This window comes from Bemisia tabaci, chromosome 7, assembly GCF_918797505.1.
Source record: "Bemisia tabaci chromosome 7, PGI_BMITA_v3".
NCBI lineage: Eukaryota > Metazoa > Arthropoda > Insecta > Hemiptera > Aleyrodidae > Bemisia > Bemisia tabaci.
Window position 1 is genome coordinate 40,586,311 of NC_092799.1, and position 27,312 is coordinate 40,613,622.

Below are 27,312 nucleotides of genomic sequence, written 5' to 3' on the forward strand. Positions count from 1 at the left end.
GATGCAATCATTCCTATAATTTCAGTATTTTTTCTCGGGAATTTTTTAACACGGACTCGCAGATTGAAAGTTGACGGATGACTTGGAATAGAATAATTTGGACTGCATTTTGCAATTTGGAACCATAAATTCTGGTTCATCTGAAACAACACGTATGTGCACAGGGAAACTAACGACACATACGTTGTTTTTAAACCGGGCTAGAATTTATAGTTCCAAATTACAAAATGCAGTCCATTTATGTTAAAGCTAGTTTTTACCAAGTTATTTTGGTTTATAACCTTATGAATTTTATATGCGGTAATACAATAATGCGAAGAACGTGCGGTGTAATAATTATAATAATTTGATTTTTTAATTTGTTTTCTTCTTTTTTTAATGCCTTTTTGATCCTACGTCATAGATCGAAAATTGACTGATGACTCATTGCAGCAATCTGAGGTGTTGTAAAATTGTTGAAGTAACTTTGGCACCGTTGTCTCCAGCTTTAAAATGAGCTTTAATGTCTTCTATACATCATCTTACAATTGTACAAAGACAGGACATAATTCATTCAGAACTTTTGCAGGTTCTCTTTAAACAATTAAAATCGATTCGGGCTAAATTTTGCAACACGGAGTCACGATTTCCGGCGAACTCATAAAATCGCCTATCTGCATTTGCAAACTGATGGCGGTTAGAGTGTTTCTAAAATGAGTCAGCAACAGCAGTTCCTTATCGCAACATGGAGTCCATTTGGTCTTCACGTTCAGTCGCGCAACACCGTTCAGTTGTCTTATTATCAGACGCAGACGGCGACTAGTTGAAGGCCTTGATCCAGGTCCAGATCCTACAATTTTGACGCCTCATACGGTGTTGAGAGCTTTTTCCTCACAGGTTTTCAAGTTCATCTCGCATCGATAATTTACAAAATTATCTCTAATGAGTGAACGTTAATGGGAAAAGGAACTTCGCACCCCTGCTTTGATGAGTTTTTTGTGAACTCGTTGGCTCAAAAACGTCCAAAATTTAAAAAAATAAGTCTGAGTAACAGTGGCGTGGCGTGCTTTGCGATCTATTGATATTTCCCCATTTGAAGCTGTAGTAAATAATCGATTATTAAGGTGTTCGCTGCGAACACCTTGTTTATCGATACTTTTCCATAGGTTTAAATGGCCGATCAATCGATATATCGCAAAGCACGCCAAGCCGCTGCTGAGTAAAGGTGCTTTGAAGTTGAGGTTCCGAAAGCGATGCACAGTGGAACGAGTTTATAGAAGAGGTCGGACATGAAATTGTTGGCTATAATTTGAAATTTTAAAGTTTATTTCGTCACAAATTCAATTTCAAGGGGTGTTTCTGAAAGGAAATGTCATAAAAAACAAATGAAACCACTTTTAAACTTTGTAATTTCATATTTTCGAAAATACAAGCTTTCAAAGCTTCCAGAGTTTGTCTGACTTCTCCTATTGATTCGGTCCAGTGTGCGAAGATAGCAATTGGCAAGAGCCATTCAAAGATCTCAGCTCTCAAAATCTTCGGATTAAAATTAATTTACATACTCTCTAAGGCACAATAGCTATCTCAACTGCTTGTTTTGTTTACTCTTGAAGAACCGAAGAGAAGCATTCGACGAAAAACAGTTGCCTCCTCATATATACGTCTATTCATCTGTGGATAGTCGCACTCTATGAAGTACATAATCTTACTAGCACACACTTTTAGTCCTGGGAGTACGTGATAAAGATAATTTCTCGAAATCCTCACCATACTTCCCCCGAAACTTCCGCAGTTACTGCGAAGATCTGGTTTTCAGACTTCCTTAACCGGACGTATTTCTGCCAAACGGAACTATGTGCACCATGACGTGAGCCCTGTTTTGCATATATTCTTATGGATCTCAGGGCTCATGTCTTAATGCACATAGTTCCGTTTGACAGAAATACGTCCAACTTTACTTTTCCCGTCCTCGAACTTGGCCATACCCGAGGAAAGTCGCGGTGTAGCCACAATAAAGTCTTAAAGTGAGTGAATCGAGTTAGGATAGTGGTGCGGGTGGGGGTTTTGGGGGGTTGTTAGCGCGGCCGGAGGGGGGTGGAGGGCGTCACCGAAGCGATTCTGAAACCACTAAAAATCGAAACAAATGAGCCGTTGAAAAGTAATTCCGGCTTGTCGTTCCTCTGATACCATCTCCATCTTGCGACGCACGCAAGACCCGGTTTCCACTATCGTTTGCCAGATTTTCCCCGAAAATCATTTTGTGCACCTTCGATTCTCCCCTGAAATGACTAACTTTTCGATCCCATCTATCAACGCTACTGTATTGCCCGGCACCGGGCACGGCCATCTTTGTTGCCGAACGGGAGTTGAAAGTTGTGATTTTGCTTCTGAAAATTTCAGCGTAAAAACAACGTATCTCTTTGAGGGAAAATCGTGCTCGAATAAGCTTTTTTCCTCCGCATTGAGACTTCCAGTTATCTGGATTTTTATCTTACGTTGGCTAAAAAATTCCGACTTACTGTCCATACGACTCGTACGTCTTTCGCAAACAGTTTGTGAAAATTTCAATTTAGCTTGATAATATTTAAATGACATCCGTGAAATTCTCATTCATTTTTTTATCCTAGTGAAACGATTTACCCATACGGACGCTGAAATTCACTAATTTTTCTGCCGTATCCATTAATCCTCAGATGCATAAGACTTTTTTGCTACACGAAATTGCAAGCCGAGTCAAATTGGCCCGTATTTAAATACATTACTTTCGTTAGTTTTCGAAGTAAGTAATACTTTTTTCATAAATACGTTTACTCCCGACAAAATACTAATTTTTATACGTACGCTTTTTAGACCGCTTCTTAACATTTTTGACGCCGCTCGTTGACGACGGCGCAAAGATACAACTATTCGTGCTTGATAAATATCCGTGTTGCATCTGAAAATTTGAAGGCGCGATGTCGAGAGGCGTGAATTCGCAATTAAATGCCTATGCCGCACATCTATTTTAGTGCATCTAGTAAAAATCTTGGTACTGTTACTGAGATCTCGTACATTTGACCAATTTTTTTTACGTATTAAAATAAATCCGCGGAGACGTTTGTGGTGTTTCTCGATACTTGAAGAATGAGTAATTACCGTGTAAAGAGCATGTTCGTATGTTTTCATGTTTCTATATCATAGTCTACAAAAAGATATTTCTGATGAGATTTTCGGGAACTTCCGCGGTAAACTTCCAGTTCCCGGAAACAGGACATTTTTTTACTCAGATTCTTAGGAAAACTGCGCAATTAACAGAAGACGGCAAATTCAGCCGAACGCCCAGCAGCGATCGAAAAGCACTGGGCAAAGTGATAACCATACCGAATTTCAGTAGCGTAGCTAGGAATTCTTTGAGGGGGAAGGGGTCCATTTACATTATTTTGTGTACGACCCTGATAATATTTTATGTCTGACCTCCAAAAGTAAATAAAAAGGTACAATTAACTATGCAAATGGGGGGGGGGGCAGACCTCCTGGACACCCCCCTTGTTTACGCCACCGCCGAGGTTGTTTCCTCTGAGTGTGTTTTTTCCGGCAAAGACTTAAACTTTCGTGGCTAGGTGCTCTCCACGACTCGGAGTCGGTCGAGGGCATTGAACAAGGCGTGAAATTTTTCACCGGCCTCCGGAGGGGGTGGGAAGAGGCGGAAGCGACCAATGGGGAGCTTCAACGGGAGTCTGGGCAGGAGAGTAAATAGTTCATTTACATTTACGCATGATTGCGGCCGACTATGGTCCATGAGTGGGCATCGCGGTGCCGAGTTGCCTTTTCCGCGGGAAAATCCCACTTTTCACAATGGTTCCCTCGGGGGGCCCGCCAAAGGGCGGCAACGGTGCCCTGGTGGCCGCTCCGCGCGGTACTGCGGCTATTCTTATTTGATTTGTTCCCAGCCGCAGCCTCGCCAAGCTACTTTACGTCTCATCGAGCACTGCTTCAATGGGACTGAGCCGCTCTTAAAGCGTTTAGGAACAGGCAACGTGACTTTTGAAGATGGTAGTGTCAGGCCTTCCCGGCAGACAGCGCCACGTCCAAAGCTCTACCACACATAATCTATTCGGTAACGTTGATGTTCCTGATGAGGAAGAGAGATGGAATTATTTTTGGTGGTCGGATTGCCACCATTTTTTTAAAATTTTTTTCAATTTAAAATTGTCTGTACATTCAAATTCTAGTTGTCACTATTATCACTATGAGAATGAATACTGAAGACTTTTCATCTAGTAAAAAAAATATATTTATATCCCCTCTTTTTATTGACATTATTAGCAATAGAGAAGGAGAGGTAAGGTGCCTAAAGGCCTCTATAGACGATCAAATTCCCGAACCAATTCCGATCAAAGTAGCATCAAAGTGTCGGGAGTCATCAGTCTGAAATTCATAAATTTGCTTAATTTTAAAATGAAAACTTGACAGAAACGTTTCCTGTGGCAGGAAATGATGAATGATGGCACTCCTGTCTGATCTCACTTTGATCAAAAAAGTGCGGCCCGTCAAAATTTGATGGTAGATGGTGACCACCAGTCATCAGCATGTCTACTTTGATCGGAATTGGTTCGGAATTTGATCGTCTATAAAGGCCTTAACGTATGTCATCTCTGATGAAACTGATGGCAACAGCGAGAGAGGGCGTTGAGTGGTGAGTTATTACCGCAGCGAATGATGGCCTCGCAATGCGGCTGCGGCCGCGCGCTGTGAGCTTGCGAAGAAGCTTTTCAGCGGAGCGTGCGTGTTGGATAGCTTTGTGTGCTCGTGTGCCGCTTGGCGGGACTCGTATTCATGCTCGCGGTGCCGTTGCGCCCCGATCGCCTCGTATCCCACATCCCACCTCGTGAATGGGATCATCAGCCCAGGTGAGATCCTCCCTCCGACACCTGTCAGGGTTGTCGCTACTTATTAAAAAACAGCACTGGAGAAAAAAACACATTGGATCTAGAGTCCAGACTCTTGAATAACATCGACAAGAAAAAAGGACTCTTGATTCAATCAAATTTCAGCTTAAATCAAGAACCAAGCCTCTTAATTTGAGCGGATTTCCTTTTGATTTAAGCTTAAATCTGATTGAATCAAGAGTCCTTTTTCTTGTCAATGTTTTCAAGAGTCTGGACTCTAGATTCAATGTGTTTTTTTTTTTCCAGTGAGGAGCAGGGCAGCCGGAGGATATGGATTCTACCGAAAAATGAAAACGTGAATCGATCGACAGATTATTATGAAACTGGTGTCGATTCGATCGACGTGAATCGGTCGACACTGATTCGATCGACAGCTAATTCTAAAGAACCAGTATCGATTTTAAAAAAAATTAGGGGCATTAAAATAATATTTGGCTCGATTTCGATGGCATATTTTAGAATCTAAACGAAAAATTGGCCTAGAGACACTTTTTAAAAGTTTAATGGATCAATACAGAATCTCACCATGGACAGTCAAAGAGATGGAAGTCGAGACAATGAGAAATGCTGAAACGGGTTTATTCGCATATCGCTAAAATTCACCCCATCTTTAGGAGTCGATATTTCGCGAACGGGGCGTCGGATGAGAAACCCCTTCGAAGTAGTTTCTTAGGATGATGCAAAGACCTCTCATACCAATTTTCAGTCGAATCAGAGGGAACAGTGGCGTGGCGTGAATTGCGATTTATCGATCGTTTTGCCGTTTAAACGTATGGTAAAGGATCGATTATTAAGGTGTTCGCCGCGAACCTTTTCCATAGGTTTAAATGGCATAACAATCGATATATCGCAAAGCACGCCACGCCACTGGGAGGGGGTTAGATTCCGAGTCTGGCACAGTTGACGTGGGATCGACACGTTTATACATTTTTTTCATCTTTAAAATTTCAAGAACGGATGAATCCAATGAACAAAGGTACCTCGAAAATCAATCGTTCAAAATGATCGGCCTCGTACACATGTCTTTCATACGAACGGCCCATCTGCGTCGTGAAAAATGACCCAGCGTCCGGTATTCCACCCCAAGTTGAATCCCTTAAAGCGGTGAAGGGAGGGGAGGGGAGAAGACCTCGGAGTTCCCGAGTTTTTGTCGTGGCAAATTTGCGTGGCTCTGTAATTCCCATGCATGGATTTATGTCGCGGCAACTTTCGACGACGCGCGCGGAAAAGTTGCGGTCAAATCGCGGTTGGACCTCGCGTCGCTCCCTCCGAAAGTTCAAAGTGGCGAGCTTTTTTCCGCAGCCCCCGCCCCAAGCGGCTAATATCGCCGAAGCATGCCGGTTGTCATTTTTTGCCGGGGAAATGAATCTTTCCTCGCCCATGGAGAGCAAGAAATTGTTACTCCATGGACGGGGACGGGGACGGGGAGGGTACACCCGTAAAGGGTTCGCTCACGTCGCATAGGGGAAATGAAGTGTCTCACGGCCTTGTGTATTTTCGTGAAAATCGATGCGAATCGTAGGTTTTCTGGAAATTATGTAGTACTGTTGATTTTCTTAATATTTGTAACATTGATTTGATAATAGCTCTCACGAAAAATTCAGAAGGTAATTAAGAAGTCATAAAGGGTTTTCTTTTACTTTGTTTCAGGTAAGAACCATTTTCATCGATTGAAGCCTTTAATGTTAACACGTGAGAATAATCTTTGACCTTTTGCGGTAAGTAAAATCTCGTCTGACATTGTAAGCTTATATGTTTACTGAGTTCAGTAGAAAAGAATGACGTAGGTTGAAATGCCCATCGGATCTAGTAACGTTTTTCCATTTTTGTTTAAAGAGTTGCTTCCCTCTTAGGAATACGAAAAATGAAAAATATTTACATGCATACGTAGAGCCAATGTATTGCAGCGTTCTTTGGCGCCTTGCGACACCTATAGCCACCATAGTCCTGAAAAATTTTTAAAAAAGAAAAACTTCTGGAAAATTCATTGGCCTGCTTAAATTTCATTTTACCCTTCTTTCCTCCCCCATTTTGTTTAATTGCCTGATTTAAAGGTATTTCTATGCACTACACGAATACCATTCTATTGACATCCCTCCAAAGTACGCAGACTTAAGAGAATGAATAAAGTGTTTCAATTGCAAGTTTAAAGAGGAGGAAAAATGTCATACAGGTTCAAAAATCTCTAAATTTTCCCCGGTAATTTTGTAAAAAATTCGATCTATAATCTTTCGTTTTACCATCTCTCATGAAGTTGGCGCGAATATTATTATGGTGCCCGGTTGGAATCGGAGTTTAATGATGGAGCTGGCTAATGCGCCTTCGAACGAAGCGACCGCAAAACGGAGCACGTCGAAGGCGCCTTCAAATCGGACGGATACTAAACGGAGCGCGGCGTAAAGTCGTCATTTTCCCCTGGCGCGGAGCGGAGCGGCGAAGGGGCTCTAATCGAAGGAAGCTTATTAATCTGCGTCGCTCGCCCTACAATAAAACGTTAATCCGGACTCGGAAGTAGTCGGGATTTCGGGAACATTTACACATGTTCCGAACTTCCTGTCACCAGCCTCCGCCAACTCCAACTCCTCGTCGCCGTGCGTCGGTCGCGCGTGGACACGAGATTTAAAGTTAATTTAAACTTCGCGGCTCCCCCGACGCTGACACAGAATGAAATGAGTCCCTTGGAAAGGTCGGACTTGGAATTTTCGTCCAGAACTGCACATTTTGATGTCGATTCCGTTACATTACGAACGAATGAACTTAAAGGGACTAATGTTTCAGGCTTATTTTAGAAAGAACGTATAATGTTCTAAGGCAGACAAAAGCTTCCTCCTCTTCATCTTTTTCCTCTTCTTCTTCACTGGAAAAAAACTACATTGGATCTAGAGTCCAGATTCTTAAAAACATCGACAAGAAAAAGTACTTTCAATCAGAATCTAGCTCAAATCAAGAACCAAGCCTCTTAATTTAAGCGGATTTCGTTTTGATTCAAGCAAAAATCCGATTGAGTCGAGAGTTTTTTTTCTTGTCAATGTTTTCAAGAGTCTGGACTCTAGATCCAATGTGTTTTTTTTCCCCAGTGTTCGTTCTCTTCCTCTGTCTTCACCTTTCTCTGTCACTCCCTTCTTCCCCTAGCTTTTCCTCATCTTTGTTTTCTCACCATCTCCTCGATTTCCTTTTTTTATCTTCTTCTTCCTTCTCCTCTTTTTCTTCTTCCCCATTCTGGCGCTTTCCTAGCACCCTCTTCACCTTTCGCATGTTTGCCTATCCTCGATCAGGAGCTACGCTTTCTGATAGCTACAGTTTTGCGGCTGCTGTTTTTACAAAACGGATTCATAAAGCGTGAGCATAAATCAGCCTTCAGAATGTTGTGTATGCAACACGGACATCCGTCGAGCAAGTATAGTTGCATTTAGTGGTTGTGATTATCAAGACAAGCAGATTTGCGCAATGTTCTCATTGTGATTTTTGAGCCAGTTTTTACAAATGTCAACTCGTCTTTCTGCTCCGTAGGGAGAGTTTACAAGAACGGCAGATCCAAAACATTGCAATCAATACAGGTGTTCCGATCGGAATGTATCCGATATTTACTTTTCTTCCTGTATTATTAATTTTCCAAGCCATCTCACGAAGAGAGTGTGCATCCGAGTGCAGAATCCCATCCGAGCGCCATGAACGCATGACAGCGGACGGCGCTGCTCGAATGCCCTGAAAAACTCGTATAATTTCCAGGCTCGGAGTGGTGCTGTAGGAGTTTTTACACTTCCTATGGGGCTCGACAAGAAGAACGAAAAGCGGAGAGAATCAATTATCCATGAAATACTGTCCATTCATTCGTCCGGTCGGACTATTAATCAAAGCTGAGTAGAGGTGGGATCATCGGGCTGTACAAAGGGTTGCATACACGCGAATTGAAGGGGCAGCCGCATTAGCGCTCGCTCAACGTATTCAAAAGGTTCATTCGAGGAAGGTGCACGGGCACCGCTCTCGAATCACGGCTGGCTCTGAGCTTGCCCGCTCGGCCACCGCCAAACATTTCGACTTAAGTTTACTCGGTTCAATACAAATTTAATCGACCGGCGCGAGCCGTGTGTCTCCGAACTTGGACCTAAAGGCCTTACTAACCACAAAAATGTACGCTGAAAAAAGTATAGTAACATCTACTATAGGTTTACTTGATTTTTTACACAGTGTACTATTTAGTGAAAATATCCAGAATTATAGTAGTATTTACCAGAACTCTGGTGTTACGTACAATAGTATGACAAACGCTACCATAGATGCTGTTGTTTATTCTCATTCTCGTATCACTGTGTCAGAGTATGGTGAAATCTACCATATTTTTTCTAAGTGTAGCCATTCGTTCTCCCTTTTTTTCACATATCAAATGGATAAATTCGCTTTCGATTTTATGAACCATCATACAAAATCTTTACTTGACAGGAAGGCACCTGTTTTCTTTTCAAAATCACACGTAGAAACTTTTTACCCAACGGGAAATTGAAAAATCAAGCCCTGAACGAGAAGTAACAAGTATCTTAAAGACAGATCAAATGGAGTCAGATTGTACAAATGACATAATTCGCCTCCTGGTTGTAAAGGGGATTGAAACTACCCTGAATCGCCAAATCATGAGTTTCATATGTTTTTAACCTTGTTCACTGAGTTTTCTTGTCTACGCGCTTTCGCTTGTGTGGTATATTAATTTATTTTATTTTGAAATCCTCATTGAAAATGTTGTTATTACTCCTCGTAACTATGATGCAGCCCGTAATTGAAAAAAATCTCCCAAAGAATTTGTCTTATTCTTCTTCTTAAAGAGCAGATTCCCTGGTTTAGGTGTGAAATGAAATTCCGCGTGATATTCTCATTGACTGGTGAGAAAACGGAACTGAATGACGAATAGGGCTTTTCTGTCAACATTATTAGTTTTCTAAGTGAGAGCTGCATTCCAAGACCGTAGGAACCTTCGCAGCGTAGCCTTCATTTCGCAAGAATAGTCAAACAATCGTGTATTTTCTGCTCTCGTAAATTGACATGTGCCATGCCAAAAGAGCGCAAATGAATCTTAGACGTTGCGTTGTTCTGCAACCCGGGATTCGTCTGATGCCCATTTCCTGATTCAAGTGCGTCGTTAAATTCATTTAGATGAGTGAGATGGTTTCTCTCTCTCCTGTCCTCGTAGGTCACCTTTACGTCAATATGGTGACGTCATACTTATATCATCTTTTCCCATAAAAAATGAGGTGATTAAGTCAATTTTACAGCATTGGAAACAAATTACGTTACTTCGTCCTAGAAACGTCGCACAGTAGATAGAGTCAGTCAAAGAGGTTGAACCTAAAATATTTCACTAAAATTGCAGATTTTGATGTTTATTTCGTCACATTTTAAATTTTAAGGGGTGTCTCCAGAAGAAAATTTCACCATGAAATCGGTGGAACCACTTCAGAACCTCAAAATTTTGTATAAACGGAGTCGGAAGTTCTTAAAGTTTTCAAATTTTGTCCGATCTCTCCTATTAACCACTGGAAAAAAACACATTGGATCTAGAGTCCAGACTCTTAAAAACATCGACAAGAAAAAGTACTCTCGATTCAATCAAATTTAAGCTTAAATCAAGAGCCAAGCATCTTCATTTTAGCGGATATCGTTTTGATTCAAGCAAAAATCCGATTAAATCAAGAGTATTTTTTCTTGTCAATGATTTCAAGAGTCTGGACTCTAGATCAAATGTGTTTTTTTTTTCCAATGACTCGATCCTCTGTGCGTCGTATTCCAGGTGCAGTCCCTTAAACGGAGGTTTCAGCGCAACAATTCATAATTTTCGAGAACTCAATAACCGGTGAAAACGGTGCTGCGCGGAGGCAAGGATCGAAGGGCCATCATTCAAAAAGCGGCTCGAGCCGTGGGCGGCCTTTTGTTCCGGAGCCCCGCCGCCGCAGTTTTGACGCGTTTACGCCGAGTTTAGACTTCAGAGAGAACGAAATTGATTAAAAAGTGAAAACACGCTAACGAGTGACGTGGGATGTCGGTGATGTATCGGGAACGGAACGCCGGCTAACTTCTCGGCATGCCACTTTTCGGTTTGGGGCCGGGAGTCCTTATACGCTCCCGAGCGAACATCAACACGATATGCGTTTCAGTCATGACATACACGCTCGCGTAAACACGGCCGAGGGTTACGCCTCGCGCGTTTGAATCGAAACATGCGGGGGATCGTTACAGGGTGCATCGGTACATAAAAGAGTGGGTACCTATCAGTGGCGTGGCGTGCTTTGCGATCTATCGATATTTCCCTTTTGAAGCTGTGGTAAAAAATCGATTATTGAGGTGTTCGCTGAACACCCTGTATATCGATACTTTTTCATAGGTTTAAATGACCGATCAATCGATATATCGCAAAGCACGCCACGCCACTGGTACCTACGTGGGAAGAGTACTGACATGTCGGTAATTTCGGCCACCCTAGCCATAGGACATCTCACCACGATTTATTTGACATATTGAAATTGTCCCCCTTGGATTTTGCAACTTTTTTTGCTCTAAATTCTTCAATTCACAATGCACCTCGAGTTCAACTTTCTTGGTATTGTTTTACAGTAATGAAAAAGTACTAATAACAATGCATCTACTACTCAGAGCACATCCAGTGCATTTTTCAACCATCGGTACCGTCATCAAAGGTTTTTCTTCTAGTTTTAGTGGATTTTACGAATTTGACTGCGTTTAGCAGAAATGAACCAAGCCGCATCAGCTATATCCAAATTTAACCGGGCACTTTATTTTTTAAAAGAGAACGTTTGTGCGGGTTCCAAAAATTTTGAGGAATTTGTTTTGTATACAATGCAGAAAGTTCACCGACATTCGCGCTAACCTCCGCACAACCGTTTTCATGAAAAATACTAAATTGCCCGGTTAAATTTGGCAATACCTGATGTACCCTAGCTTCTTCCTGCTGAAAGCAATACAATTTAAATCCGACTCTCCCATTTTCACGGATCGAAAAATGTGAAAAATCCGCTGGAGCGTGCCCGAGCTGACAACGGTGTTGGGGTCTGGAAAAGGTGCGTAGACGAGTCAATTAAAATTCAATTTTGAAAGCGTAGACGAATCGGAAGGCGCCCCCGCCGCCCTTTCGCCCTCCGCGGGGCGCTTTGACCCCCCGTCGTCGGGTTGCGTGGCGCCCCGCCGCTCCGCTGACCGAGCCCGTGCGTTGCGCACCGCGAGCTTAAGAAACTGTAAATCAATTAACAAATGACCGCAACCTCACAGGGCCGCGCACCAGCTCGCTACCGAACGCACCCCTAGACCTTGCGCCCTGCCCTTTAGACCCTTTTCCGGGCGCGCTTGCCTCGTCGACACCGATCCCTACGTTACATCCCTATACTTTGATGTTCGGAGACCGAATTAAGCCGTGAAACTGAGGCACTACATTAGTCTTTGCACCTTGAAAAATCGAAGAAAAACTTACAGGTTTTACCCAGGATATTATTTGGGACATTCTCAGCTTGGAAATCTCAAAATTTTCGAAAAAGAAACCCTAATCCAGAAATTTTGAAAGTAAAATGTATATACGGTGACACGTGAATCTGAGGCACGACATGAGTCTTTGCACCTTGATAAATCAAAGAAAAACTTACGTTATGTTCCACTTGGAATTTCATCGGGGCATCCTTAGCTTAGAAATCTCAAACTTTATGAAACAGAAACCCTAATCCAGAATTTTGAAAGTAAAATGTTTACAAGGTAGGCTTTTGAAAAACTTTCTCGACACTTCTACGAGTTTTTAACATATTTTTTGTAACATTTGGTATTTTTTGTTGATTTTTGTAACGACAATGATTTTTTTTTCAATTTTTTATTTAAATTTTACCCCTCGCAAATATTACCTAAAACATCGAAAGAGATCCATTTTTACGAAAATCAAATTTATTTTAAAGAAAATTGCTTGTCAAAGACGCACAAGTCTATGAACAGTATTTAATGTTTGGGTTATGAAATTGGAAGTGAAACAAATTTGGAGTGAATAGTCACGTTCACATGACACTTAGAATCCAGACTTTCGTAACTGCAGATTCAAACGCTGGGGTGCGTAGACGAGCAGCAAAAACCAGATTTACTCAAGCTATGATTTCCACCCCCATGAAGGTGTATGAGTTTATCAACATAACTGTGCGATATACAACAATGAAGCCGAATAGATTCATTATGGTTACATGCTGACTTCACCGTGCTTTTTCCGAGTCAGGAAACGTCAGGAATCCTGACATACGAAATCAAATGGCGGAATATAATACAGCGTCGCTGCATTGAATTTTATGAATTATAACTTTAACAACTTTCGATCCGAGGCCGTATTTCACGCGTTTACCCGGACTGAGGCAGCGCCCCCTAGCGGACTTTTCCGCTACCACCCCCGAAAGTGGCAACGGTGCTTTGCGATATATCGATTGATCTGTCATTAATTTTACGGAAAAGTATCGATAAACAGGGTATTCGCAACGAACGCCCCAATAATCGATTCTTTATCTTGGATTCAAATGGGGGAGTATCGAAATTTCGCGAAGCCACCCCCGATAGCGGCAACCTCGGAGGGGCGCTCATTTCTCATACTCTCCAACATCCATTTTGCACGGACGGGGAAACTTGTAAGTCCTCCGTTCGTGTTTCGAATCAATTCCAGCCTCTGCCTCCTCCCCCGCCCCTCCCCTCCCCGCCCGGCACCCCCCGCTCCGAAGCCAACTTGAGTTTCACCTGCGCTTTAAAGTACCTCACCAAACGATCTAATGGCCTGCCTTTTCGATGAAAGAAAGCCCCGCCGACATTTCAACCACTAAACTTAATTAGCGCACCCGCCTACCGCCCACCCTCCCCCTACGCCTCTCCCTCACACCGCGCCGGCCCGCTGCCCTGGAAAACTCCCCCCCCCCCTTAGGGTGCGCTTTCATACCGCGCGGCTGTATGTCCGTTGGATGCCATCGGACGATTTCTCCGGGACAGTCCATTTATTGAATTGGTATCAACGATGTAGTGGAAATCATTCCAACGTATGGATTTGAGATTTGGCAGCTGAAAAAACAGACACTAGGTATGTCAAAAGGAAATCTCTGAAGGAAGTCAGCTAGAATTTCCCGTGAGGATGGAGTCTATATGGGAAGTAGTAGTAATATGAAAGATAAGCTAAGAAAGTAGGAGAAGAAGTTAGCAGCTATAAGCTGTCAGCCACTTGTTAAAAAAGAGACGTTATTCCAGTCCAATTAAGACGAAATTGCTGTGCGGGGAGGGCCAAATTTTAAAAATCTCCTCAAATGCTCTGAAGTTGATCCAAATTGACCAAATTCACTCCTGAATTAAAATAGCTCTAAGTTACGGGAAAAGCCTGGACTCAAGCTGTAAACTTGTAAAACAAAATTTCCCGAAATTTTTCCTTCGATCGAAAAAATCTTTCGAAGTCCAAAAAACTAAAAATTTAGCGAACGAAATGATAATAAACACGTAAGACGAACTGCTTAAGTCGCTGAAACGACTAAAATTTTAAAAACTTCCTACTTTTTGTACGATTGACATGCATGTTTATAATTTTTGCGTTTGCAATCAACACATTCTCATCCCATTCCTGTTCTTCCCGCACTCAGCGTTGTAATCATTTTTTCGCTGTTCCTCTCATGTTCCAACTTCTAATGAGCCCGGAATCCACAAGCCATGCCGGAGGGAGGGCGATTTGGGGCCTCCTCCCCCTCCCCCTCCCCGCCCCCGCACCCTCCCTGGCGTGTCATCACTCAACCGCACATCTCAATCCCGAGGATAAACAACGACCCCGGCTGGGCCGGCTCACGTATGCTTGGCGTCGTGGTGGGTCGGCGCTTGGCGTGCCTGGCCCACGCCCGCTACCTCAGGTCGTCGCCCCTCGGACCGAAGGGCGTATCTCTATTTCCACATGAGCCTCGGAATGCATACACTTGTAAGGGAGTCAGGGCTCACGCGAATATCGAGGTACGCCCTTGCGCCGGAGGAGCGACCCAGGTATCAGGCCCGCGGTCGCGGTTCACCGCAATGGCTTATTTTTCATGTGTGATTCTATTTGCGCTCGTATCACTCTCATCGTCGCACCCTGGTCAGAACCCGCACGAACGCGGACAGATCCATGGTGTGAAGGAAACGCACGGGAAAATAGAATCCTCCTATAGCATGCGTAGCGTAATGTCAGGGTGTCTACAAGTCCGGAATTTTCGGAAAGTCCGGAAATAGTATACTGATTTTTCACGGGCGGTCCGGAAGTGCTGAAAAAGTGCGGAATTTTGCATGAAGGTCGGGATTTTTTATTATTTGTGTCATTTTTGTCACAATTGGAGCGGGAAATTCAAATTTGCCGAATTTCGTCAATTGGAGGTACTGAAAAAGTACTGGATTTTTCTGTTGAGGAGGTACCGAATTTCTGGGAAAGTACTGAAAAAGCACCGTAAAAGTACTGATTTTTGGTCAGCCTGTTTTAGTAGACACCCTGGTCGTGTGGAATCTACGTCGCGACTGCAAAAGGAACAGTCATTGGATGTTAAAAAACGGCACAGCATCCCGGCTTTTAAAATAACATTACCTTTGTCTGTTATTATAACAGGCGCTTTGCTGTCACATTGACAGTAAATGAATGTAACAATGACAACAAAATCTGCTCAACCCACATCAACTAGTCTGTTACACTAGCAGCGCAGCTGCTGGCGTAAGCGTCGGTTCCCCATCAGATTGACGCTCACGCTGCTTTCGATTTAACAGCGGCCGCTGCTGTCGAAAAAGCAGCGTCGCTGTTTTCATGACAGCCGGTTCGTCTTTGAATTTAAATCCACGTTGCTGTCGATGCAGCAGCGCTGCTGCTCATGTAAACGCAAATTAGCTTTTGAATTTTCATTCACACTGCTGTTAATGTGGCAGACACGATGCCACGCAGCTGTAAAAAATCATGGTCATATACTTACATGCTTATGTAAATAGCTGATAATTGCTTAACTGGTTTCAAGTAAATGATACAAAAACCGTAGATAATATTCCGGTCAAAGTAACATTTACAGACTAAATCAGTTTCACAATGAGTTAATTTCACAAAAATTAAACAGCTTAAATGCACAAAAACACAACACAAAGTATACATCTTTGCAGTTCTCGGTGGAGCAGAATTAATCATGGCTTAGGGGTCGTCAACAAAATAAGTGAGGCACATTTTAAACCCTCCCTCTCCACCGGTTATTTTCTTTTTTCCAAAAAACCCAACTTATCACTCGCGGCCTGGTCAGATATCGCACATACCTACACTGTATTACACATTGAAACACTTTACGTCATTAAGACAATGTCACGTTGGCGTCATTAATAAAAAACAACGTAAGGACCAAACAGCCGATTGTGCTTATGAGTTAAAATCACGGAGAATGTATTATAAAAGGTTTCAAAAAATTCTACCAAGATTAGGATTTGCTAAATTATCACTTCATTCCATTTCAAAACAGCCTAGATTTCTTTAAACTTAAAAAAGGAAAAAATCACACAACGGAATTAGGATTCTGCAAAAAAAAACCATCGGAAAGTATAGAAGATAGGGCTGATAGTATAATCTACGGGAAACGAAATCAAAACCGTGCCTGCATATAAATATGTAAGGCACGCTAAAAATGATAATTGTATGCACTGAACGCAAATCTAATTGAGTCGAGAGTGCGTGTAATGTCAATGTTGAAGTTGAAACCAAAAAACACAAATATACGGCAGAAGAAATTCCGAGTTGAACGAATTCATGATGATGACTCAAAAAATGGCGTCTGCCCGCAACTGATTCCAGTGTGCCCAAATTTGCTTATATCGTAAGAGTTACTTTCCTATGAAGCTACTAATTTTGCAGATCGCGCACTGAGTATCAAAACTAATCACTTTCTTTGCCAAAATTCACTCGCAAACACAATTTGAGCACGATTTCGAAACGCAAGCGCAAGACTTCTCTGACTCAAAACCACTAACTGATGAGCAAACGAAATCCTTTAAAACAGTGACATGGCCGTCTCAGCGAACAGACTGGAATGCGCGAACAACGCCGAAGGAAGAAACAGCCGAACACCGGGCCTGGGCGGTTACAGTTCTGAGAATTTCCCTGACCGGGCCCATTGTCAGGTTGGCGCGCAAGCGCAACCCTCGAGAAGGAGGGTGGACAGTGGTGGCTGGAGGGTAAGGAGAGGTTTTCTGCGTCACCGCTCGTAGCGGGGGTGGGGCGATCGACGACTGTATATAACTGCGCATGCGCTCTGCGCCGATCGCACGGGACTGGCCGGGATGGGATGCTCCGTGCAACGGTCAGCATTTTACAGTCAACCCGCTGTTAAATTGTCCGCTGCTATTTCAACACCCTCGCTGTTGCTTTAGCAGATTATTTCTGCGAATTTAACGGCCTTCAAAACATTAGACCAACACCTGCCCGAATGTAAATTTAATATCCGAACGAATGTCAAAATAACGTGTGGACTGTAAAATGAAAAGCCAATGACAGTCATTCCAAGAGCTTCAGGAACGTTGATTTAATGAACCGCACCTGACGTTAACTCAACAGTCGTGCGATGACGGAATAACATACAGAATGTTATTTCAAAAGCATCAATAAGATGTTGAGCTAACAGATTTGCATACTTTTGTTTCAACATACTTAAAATGTTCAATTAGCAGTCACGACAAGTAAAAGAACAGAGAAACGTCAAACAAATTTAACATTCAATGTGACTTATGTCGTGATTGGCTCTCGTTTCTGGGCTTTTCGAGGGTGGCAGGATTTTCTCGGTCAGGGAGTACCGGGAAATATCAGGAAATTTGAAAAAGTCGTGAAAAACTAGGAAACGTTAGGTAAAATTCGTTAAATCATCTTTATTTGCTCTTTAGAATGGGTTTGAGGTTTTGAATAACAAATTTTGCCCGAAAAGTATTTTCAATTACGTCATTGTTAACCATCTCTAAAGAGACTCTAGACAAGGTCAGAAAATTTTCTTTAAATACTAGCGCTCCGCAGATGTCTGAACTCTGATTAGCCAACTTAGCTAATAGTCATTCGATAAGCTACCTCTAGGGGCCTTTTCCCGCAAAATTTGGGAGCTCCATTCGACAATTTTTAGGTTAGGTTGCAGAGATTCTCAGGGCCTTTGTTTAACTTTTTAGGAGCATCAATGACATTACGAAAATTTTTACTTTCTCGCTCCCCTAGGGTAGAGAGGAAGTATTGTCATCCTCCAAGAAAAAAAAAAAAGTTGAAATTTCATCATTTCTAGACGTTTTAAGGTCCCAGGAGTCAAAATAACCATACTTGAAAAAATGTGTGTCCGTCCGTCCGATGTCCTTCAAATCTGTGCACAGCGATATCTCAGAATCTATCTGTTCGATTTCATTCAAAATTGGCACAGAACACCATATCTATGGTCTCCTTATGCACGTCAAACGATTTTGGGGTACGCTGAAATGTGGGGGGGCTATGCTAAATTGTCCATTTTTAGCAAAATCATACGGAAAGCTCATTTTTTTTATTGATGTCGTCACGATGAGTCGAGTTCATTGCCATTTACACCATGAAAACTCGTGTTAACTGTGTGGCGGGCTGACTAACCACAGGCGTCCCTGCGCATGGACAAGAGAGGGCGGCGGCGGCACGGAGGGGTTTCATCGACGTCGGTCGTTGAAGCCTCAGTGAAGCTGAAACACGCCGAGACAGAGGGCCGAACTATGTTTCTCCTGTTTACGCTAACATTGTCAGTCAATAGCTAAACACATCTCTGACTTGGAGTGCCGGCGCGGCGCCCTACGCTGCCAAGAGGTAGCCCAGGAGCCCCACGCTTCCGCGCCGGGGAAAAACACCGTATGCAAATGTTGCCGTTGCCAAATTCTCCCCGATAAAATAATCTCAGTTGATTTCGTTTAGTTTAGTGAGGCAGAGTGCATACGTCCTGATTAGAGAGAGTGCGGGCGCCGCCGGGTCACATCGAGACCTTTACACTGAAAAAGTGCGGGTATTCCGCAAAAGGTCCGGAATTTTTTTTCATTTTTTGGTCATTTTTGTTTCAATTTGAGCGAGAAATTCAAATTTTGGAAATTTGTCGAATTTCGTCAAATGGACGCACTGAAAAAGTACTGAATTTTTCTATTGAGGAGGTACTAAATTTTTTGAGAATGTACTGAAAAAGTACTGTACAAGTGTACAAGTACTGCTATTTGGCCCGCCTGTTTTAGTAGACACCCTGTAAAGAGAAAAAGAGTTAGTAAGAGAACTCAACTTGGATTCAAAATGAGCATAGAACTTTCTCGGTTCAGGCAACCAAAATTTACGGTCATTGAGACCCAAGTCAAGTCTTTGTGACCGGAAACTTTGAGTACCTGGCCCGAAAAAGTTCTGTCTTTATTATGAACCCAAGTTCAGTATCTGTCACCGATTTTTTTTTTCTCAGTGAGGATGCGAAAGTATGGCTGTGTCCAAGGGTAGGGGAGGATTGCTGTCACTCTTTTGCGGTTATTAGCTGCTGCTGCTCTTGATGCCCACCTTGATATAGTAGAGGATTTTATTGGACATAATTTGTTGAATTTAATTCCCAAAATCGGTTAAATATGCTCAAGTATGTAACTTAAGTAAAATTTACGGTGACTCTACTAAACGAAACCTCATTTCTTTCATTTTGAATCATCTGCATGCAACGTCCGCCATTTTTCTAATCTAAGAGCTCCACAAAGCCGAAAATGGGTAAGGCAACCAGAAATGGATCCTTTAGTGGCGGTACTCTATCATGACACGGCAACAAAATGGTTCATTTGGGAAGGCATGCACAAACCCAAAGCTATCCTTGATTAAAAAATATCGTCTCCACCGTGTAAGCGGAAAAAGCGAAGGACAAGAAGTCGGCGACCAGGGCCACGGGGCGATTTGCGATCGGCGACTGCGTGCGGTGGGATGATTACCCCCCGCTGGAAATCGGCGGAATTAGCCCGACACGGGTTAAACTATAAAACTGAGTAACTGCATAATTTATTGATGAACTTGTCGTAACGCAACGGTTGCTAACTGCGAGCTTGTGGCCAATTAAAACTTTCCCCGTCCTCACTCCATCCACGTTTTCGACTGTGGCTCCTTCGGTGCGGTCGCCACCCTCCCCTCCCCTCCCCCCTACTACCCTTACTCCAAAGCATTTTCTTGCCCTGTGCCCTTCGGAGGACCGGAGTCCCATTCGCTCCATTTATTCGTTTTTTTAAGCGTGGATTGGTCATTCCGCTTACTTTAAATCGTCGCTCCTCTGTCATAAGGGCGTATCTTAATTTCCACATGAGCCCTGAGTTACATTCAAATCCATGCCTTTTAGGGTTCATTCTAAAATCGCCCTTACGTCAGAGAAGGGATGAAATGTAGTCTCAGCTTACCTACCAATAAGTTTCGTTCGGATCGATAATAGCTTTTTCTTTAAAAATGTATTCTTTCCACTTTATGCAATGTTTAATATCGACCGTAAAGCTCTCAGTATCGACCATAACTCCTTTTTGACCGTGACTTTATTTTTGAAAGGAAGCAGAGTTCGCACTCCGTTTTCACACCGCTCGCCATCGATGGAAGTTCCTAAATATCAGCGGCTTACGTTAAAATGCGTGTCGTGACACAGTAAATATTTAGTAGCTCGTGAAGCGACCATTGCATATTTTTTCTTAAGTCATGAAATGGTGTAATCATTGCCTTTATATGATTGAGTTACAGTGCTGCATTGTTACCGTGATCAAAATAGGTCTTACACCCCCCCTCCCCCTCAAAAAAAACTAAACTTAGACTAGAGATATAGGTTCAACCTGAAATCAGACTTAAGCTCTGTTGAATTTATGATTCTTTTTCTCCTAGTTAATGTTAAATTTGATATGTAAGAGATTTGTAAGTAGGAGGATTGGGAGAAGGGGGTCCAAACAACTTGAAAAGTGCATCGCATTATACGTGAAAGCTCCCCAATATTTTATAAGCGACGGTCCTGGAAGTATGAACTGACGCACATCCTTTTTCTCAACAGCAATATTGCCCCGAGATTCTCTTCCGCAAATTTCGACCGAGGAAGACTTGAGCCACTCGAAGAATGAGCGCGGACGGACCAGTCGTGCACGATGGAGTACAATAAATTGTGAGGACGTTAATTCTGCCGTGCTAAGGAAAAACGCCGTATGAACCCTCAGGCGTTGCCAAATTTCCCCCGGTAAATCACTAATTTTCAGGAAAATTGTTGAATATTTGTCTACCGATTTCTCAGATAATTTTGTTTCTGATTTGATCTAAAACTTCCGAAAATTTCAAGGAAAAATATTCATAATTTTCCTCAAAAATAAACCTTTTATCGAAGGAAATTCGGCAACTCTCGAATGTTCATACGGCGTTCTCCCTTAGCACGGCAGAATTTCACGTGAAACCCCGGATGAATGGGGGAACAATCCGGCAAGGATGCGTATGATTTAGCGGGAGCGGTCGCCGGGCCACAAACGGAATTCTCCTTGGAGTCGGGAATTTTTTATTTATTGCTGAAATATGCTCCACTTATGAAAAAAGTTCCGACTGTAATGCCCGTGGGAGGGGGCGGGAGGGGGTGGACCCATTCCGATGCCACAAAAGTTAACATGTCTACAACGGATAGATAAAACTGTTGTCATTTTAATAAAACTCCGTCCCCGTCCTCCGTCGCTCGGTCCGGGCGCCCCCACCCCCTCCACCCCCGCGCACCCCCTCCGGCGAACAATACGGGGCAAGCTCATCAATTTTTATGAGCGCAAAGCGGCTCCAATTATGCGCGCTGTCGAATTCGCCGAGGCGCGCTTTCAAGTGGTCTACTTTGCAAGTTGATCGCGCACTTTCAACCGGTAATTCTTGATAGAGCTATCTCTAACCTTTTATGTGATAGGAGTGGGGGCCCGCGGCCATTTGCATCCTAGGATACTACCCTTCCGCGAAAAATGCGCGGGGGTTTTCGGGAGCGGTGGGGGCGTTATTTCAGTTCAATCCTTACGGGGTGTAAAGTTGTTGGGAAGTTGCATAATTTGCGCGGGTAAAATTTCAGATTATTTTGAAAAATACCTAAAAGTAGGTCTGGTGCACGTATGAGGCACAGCCAAGTGAAAAGACTTCCTACTAGTAGAATTAAGCGATTATCACGATGGGTACACCAAATAAGACTGAAATCTACTCTTTATGCACAAATGGCATGATTCACTCCAGTCGTAGCTTTGAAAATGCGTGTTACAAACCACGTTATTTTTTTGCCATATATCTGCGTTCGAAAGACCTATTTAATTTATTTATCACTTGCGATCGAAACAGCTTTCATGATAATGTAAATTTTAAACCAAACCGGGAAGGGGGGGGGGGGCGTTACTTTTTTGCCCTCCCCAAATACAGTGGAGAAACTTTACATGCAGGTCCCCTCAGTGCTATTTTGGCAGACGATAGATTTAAAAAGGTGCACACTGGAGAAAATAGACACATTGGATCTAGAGTCCTGACTCTTAAAAACATCGACAAGAAAAAGTACTCTTGATTCAATCAGAATCTAGCTTAAATCAAGAACCAAGCCTCTTAATTTAAGCGGATTTCGTTTTGATTCAAGCAAAAATCCGATTGAATTAAGATTATTTTTTCTTGTCAATTTTTTCAAGAGTCTGGATTCTAGATCCTATGTGTTTTTTTTCAAGTGCATGTAACTAGACGGAATATTGCATAAATATTGCAAAATATCAGCGAAATACTTTATTCGATAAGTCAAATCGAACGGTCAATAAAAACCGAATTCCTCGTCAAAATGACAACATCGCCGACTCGATTCCCGCGGCTCACCTTAATGAAGAAACCGCGTCAAAACTATGTCGCGAGTCGCTCCTCGCGCCCTCGGGATCTCGGGCAACGTTGCCGCATTGAAGGGAATTCGTCGGGGACTTAGGGGAAATTTGTGCAATTTCCGCCCGAATCGGCAGCGTGGCACGGCGTCCCGCCGTGTCGAAGCTCCGTCGTCGCGTAAAAATGCAAATGGCTCGGTATTATTAATGCCCTTAATGCCGGCAATTAGACCTCACCCCGCGAGCGGGAACTGCAGCCCTTGAACCTCGGCGGTCAGAAAATGGACTGAGTCCCGTCGCGGATTTTCCGCACAGGAGCCGGTATTGAAAACCATTTAAGTACGCATTTATACTAGCGCACACATATTTTTAAAATTCAATGACCATTAAGATACTGTGAAGATATACATTATAAACACTTCGACCCAATCACTTAAGACCCCTTTTCGGTCTCTTTCTTTCCTCACGAAATGGATTCTGTCGTGCTAAGGAAGAGCGCCGTATGAACATTCGAGAGTTGCCAGATTTCCCTTGATAAAACATGTATTTTTGACAACATGCATGCATATACTCATGCATATATATATATATATATATATAATGCATTCATGCATACATATAATGACATTTTCAGATATTTTAGATTAAATTGCGTACACAATTTTCTGAAATTTTTGGAAAATACTACCCCCAACCTACCTGGTTCTTTCCTCTCCTTCTTTTTTGGAATAAGCAAATCAGATTGAATAACAGTGAATTATTCTCGGGCAAACGCGTTTACCCTCTGATTTTGTTATCTCTCGGACATTTTTTGGACACTTATCGAGAAGAAATCAATGCATGACATGAGTAGAAGTGCTACCCTCCAAAAATACGCCATTACGTAAAGGTAGAGCAGGCACGTACTGTGACCGGAAATGCCTTAGAAGGAGGTTAGGGGAAAAACTTAAGGGTTAAAATTGCCTTTAACGCCTCCCAAGCAGCTTGTCTGTACTGCCATGCTAAGGAAGAACGCCGTATGAGCATCCGAGAGTTGTCAAATTTCCCTTGATAAAACATGTATTTTTGGCGAAATGTATGCATACTTTTCCTTAGAATTCTCAGATATTTTAGGTTAAATTGCGTACAATATTGTCTGAAAATTTTGGAACAACATATTCTCAAATTTCTCAGTAAATTCGGTTTTTATCGAAGGAAATTTGGCAACGTCTGAAGGCTCATACGGAGTTCTTCCTTAGCACGGCAGTGTAAATCACCGTTCCATCGAAAGCACACGGCCTGTAACTGTGGCCGGACAAAAGGGGAGCCATCAAAGACGCCGCAAATAAACACGTGAGTCCTGCCCCCCGCGTCTCACGAATCACCGGCCCAACACGTGGGTCAATCGGGGGTTCATTATCTCAGTGAAACCGCCGTAAAATTTCGGGCCGCTCGGCCGGCCAAGTTTACAATGCGCTAATCCGCGCACAAAAGCGGTCGAATCGCATGTTGCTCCTATCATCGTGCGAAGTTAAAGTTGAGTTGTAGACCCGCGGCGTCAGTCATTAAGCTGCGCCTTCAGCCCCCGCGCCAGCAACCCGGCCGACATCCATGCCCCTTCGGACCGGCCGCCGCAACCCGTCCAACATGCGTGATAACAGTCTTGCCTCCGACTCGGCGCGACCGTGGTTAGATCCACTCCTCGATTTAACTAAACTGACTGGCTAACGAACCCCCTCGTTCTGACACGCAACCCTCGCCGCTGCAAATTGAAATACCCCCGCCCTCCCCTCGGCCCGTTTCGCCCCTTCTCGTGCCCCGGCCCGGGTCCCAGCGCTCGCTCCGAAGAAATTGTTTAACTTTTGAAAGTCAATTTTTCCTCGCAGACTTTTTCGAATCATTTTAATGCCGCTGCAGTGTCTGGCCGGCTAATATATTCTTGTACGCCGAGGAAAACAGTAATACACCTCGTCAAACTTTTATTCCACGTCGCATCCCCTCATCCTTGCAGGAAATCATTAATGCGAGCTTCTACTCTGCCGTGCTGAGGAAGAACACCGTATGAACTCTCGAGAGTTGCCAAATTTCCTTCCATAGAAAGTTTATTTTTGAGGAAAGTTATGAATATTTTACCTTGAAATTTGCCGGAACTTCAGGTGAAATTGCAAACAACACTGTCTGAAAAACTAGGAGAAATACATTTATAACTTTACCAGGAAATTCGTGCTTTATAAATGGAAATTTGGCAACGCCTGAAGGTGCATACGGTGTTTTTCTTTAACACGGCAGTATACTCTGCCTGCACCTAATTCTATTAGAACTATTCTAAAAGAACATCTTTAGTACTATTTTGAGCATTACACGGAGAAAAAAACTTCGTGCATGGAACCCGAAGTTGAGGTCATATGGATCTCTGAAGTTTTCGGATCACGTATTTAAAAACTGGAGGTCCAGCTGCCGAAGTTCGGGTCAGACATCTGAAGTACTTCGATATATGCCGAAGGGTTCGGGTCACACATCTGAAGTACTCCGGTACATACCGAAGTGCCTCGATGTCTGACCCGAACTTCGGCAGCTCGACCTCAAGTTTTCGGATGCGTGATCCGAAAACTTCAGAGATCCATACGACCTAAACTTCGGGTCCCACGCACGGAGTTTCTTTCTCCGTGCACAAGTAATGTTTTAATCGCAAAATAGATGGCAAAATCAAGCACCTGAAATGATGCCCGAGAGGTAAACACGCAGAAACCATGGTTTTCGAATGAATTGCGAGGTTCAGGCATCGAGGTGACGCGAGCTGTTCCAGCCGTGAACGGTCCGATTGATGAATTAGCATCGGCACGCATGCGTCGGCGTCGCGTCGCGGTAACTGGAACTGAGTGCGTGTGATTGTGTGCGTGTCGTATCCGGGCTTCGACTCCCGGCGGAAATTATGATCGCTCCTCATTCCCGACGGGAAGGGCGCACGACACGTTAACCGAACGATTAAGGAAAAGCCCCCGTTACGGCATAAATACGCATTTAATTTCCAACACTTCCGGGAAAATCCCCGTCTTGAAAAATGCAATAGTTCCCTCGCGGGAAATCACGGCGCGGCGACTGGCTTCTTCTCTAAAACGATGATCTTCATAAGGGTAGCTCATTAAAAAAAACCTGTTTTTTTGCCAAATTGCTACAGCGAGCTGATTATTGAAATTGATGGATCAAGCTATAGACAAAGAAGACCTAGGGAGCATGGAGTGATCCTAATTGTTGAAATGGTTGGTCCCTGTAGACTAAGGAATAAAATGATGGACTAACTAGGGTTCTCGAGGGTTGTTTTTAGTTGGTTTATCACCTAACTCCTTTGTCCATTGCAGCCACCCGCTTCCACCAATAAGATCCCTACGTATCCCTCTTGTATTCTTTGTCTATAGCTTTGTCTATCAATTTCAATAATCGATCCATAGAAGGAGGGGGGGGGGGCGTTAAATTCGTTTTCGGCTCAATTGTGCATTTTCTCCTAGCGGCAGTTCCGAGTCTATTTATCTCTATCTATATTTTTCTACTAAACTGAAACTAAGTATTTATCAGGTGTACAGATTTAGATTCATTGGTGCTTACAATTGACTCTAATTTTTGTGCTTAAATAGCAACAATTGAACAAGTCCATTCTCAGAATTAAGGCGATATATGATTCAGATTCAAGTGTCGGTATAAATAACCTCTCAGATTAGAGATAGAGATGTTGACATTACGTCATGATCGGAGTCAAACTTATTTCAGCGTATCTTTTCTTCAATTCCAACTAAAAAAAAAAAGATACGGACGATATGGACGATCGTGCGTTCCGGGCTCAGAGACCAAAACTTCCGGGTGTTGGAACCGTAGCTACGATTGGCCCGGATGCTACATCCGGAAATTTCGGCCTTTGAGCCCGGAACGCGCATACGTTATGTCTATATAGCCCGGATTCCACGGCCAGAGTTTTTTTTCAGTGCATGAAAATTGATTATTGAGGGGTTTAAACCTAGAACTTCTTGCACTTGAGCCAGGTATGTCGAGCGGAAAATATTCATTTCATAAAAATCAGGTAGGGTCATGCTCTGTGCCTACAGCTGAGACCATCATTCATGACGTGGCACCCACTTAGACGCACTGAGTCGTATGAAATTCCCTCATAGTGTCCCAAAAATATCATCAGACAAATTGAAAAAAAGCCAACGTAGACTAGGACCCTGTGACGCAAACTTCGCTAAGAACCATCACTCTCCACTCGGTTATTTTTACTTGACGTGTTACGCCGATCATCGAAGACCCATACTGCCGTGCTAAGCAAAAACGCCGTAAATCCATCAAGATTTTCCCGCGTTTTTTGGAACTTAACGCTTCATAAAATAAAAACTGTTTTACCTACGCACCTCAAATGTTCATGTTGAATTCTTGATAGTATTTGAAAGAGAATTCTGTAAAATCATCGTCCCCAAGTACACAAGTTTTTCTGCTACGATATATTATTTTCTAAAAATTTAAAATGGGGTTTACGACGTTTTTGCGTCGCACGGCAGCATATACTGCCGTGTTAGGGAAGAAT

General features: G+C 43.1%; 1 protein-coding gene across 1 annotated transcript in view; it reads left to right on the top strand.

Moving 5' to 3' along the window:
- LOC109032981 (irregular chiasm C-roughest protein) overlaps positions 1-27,312 on the top strand; it is a 511,490-nt gene that overhangs the window by 345,197 nt on the left and 138,981 nt on the right. The gene's annotated exons all lie outside the window — the stretch shown is intronic.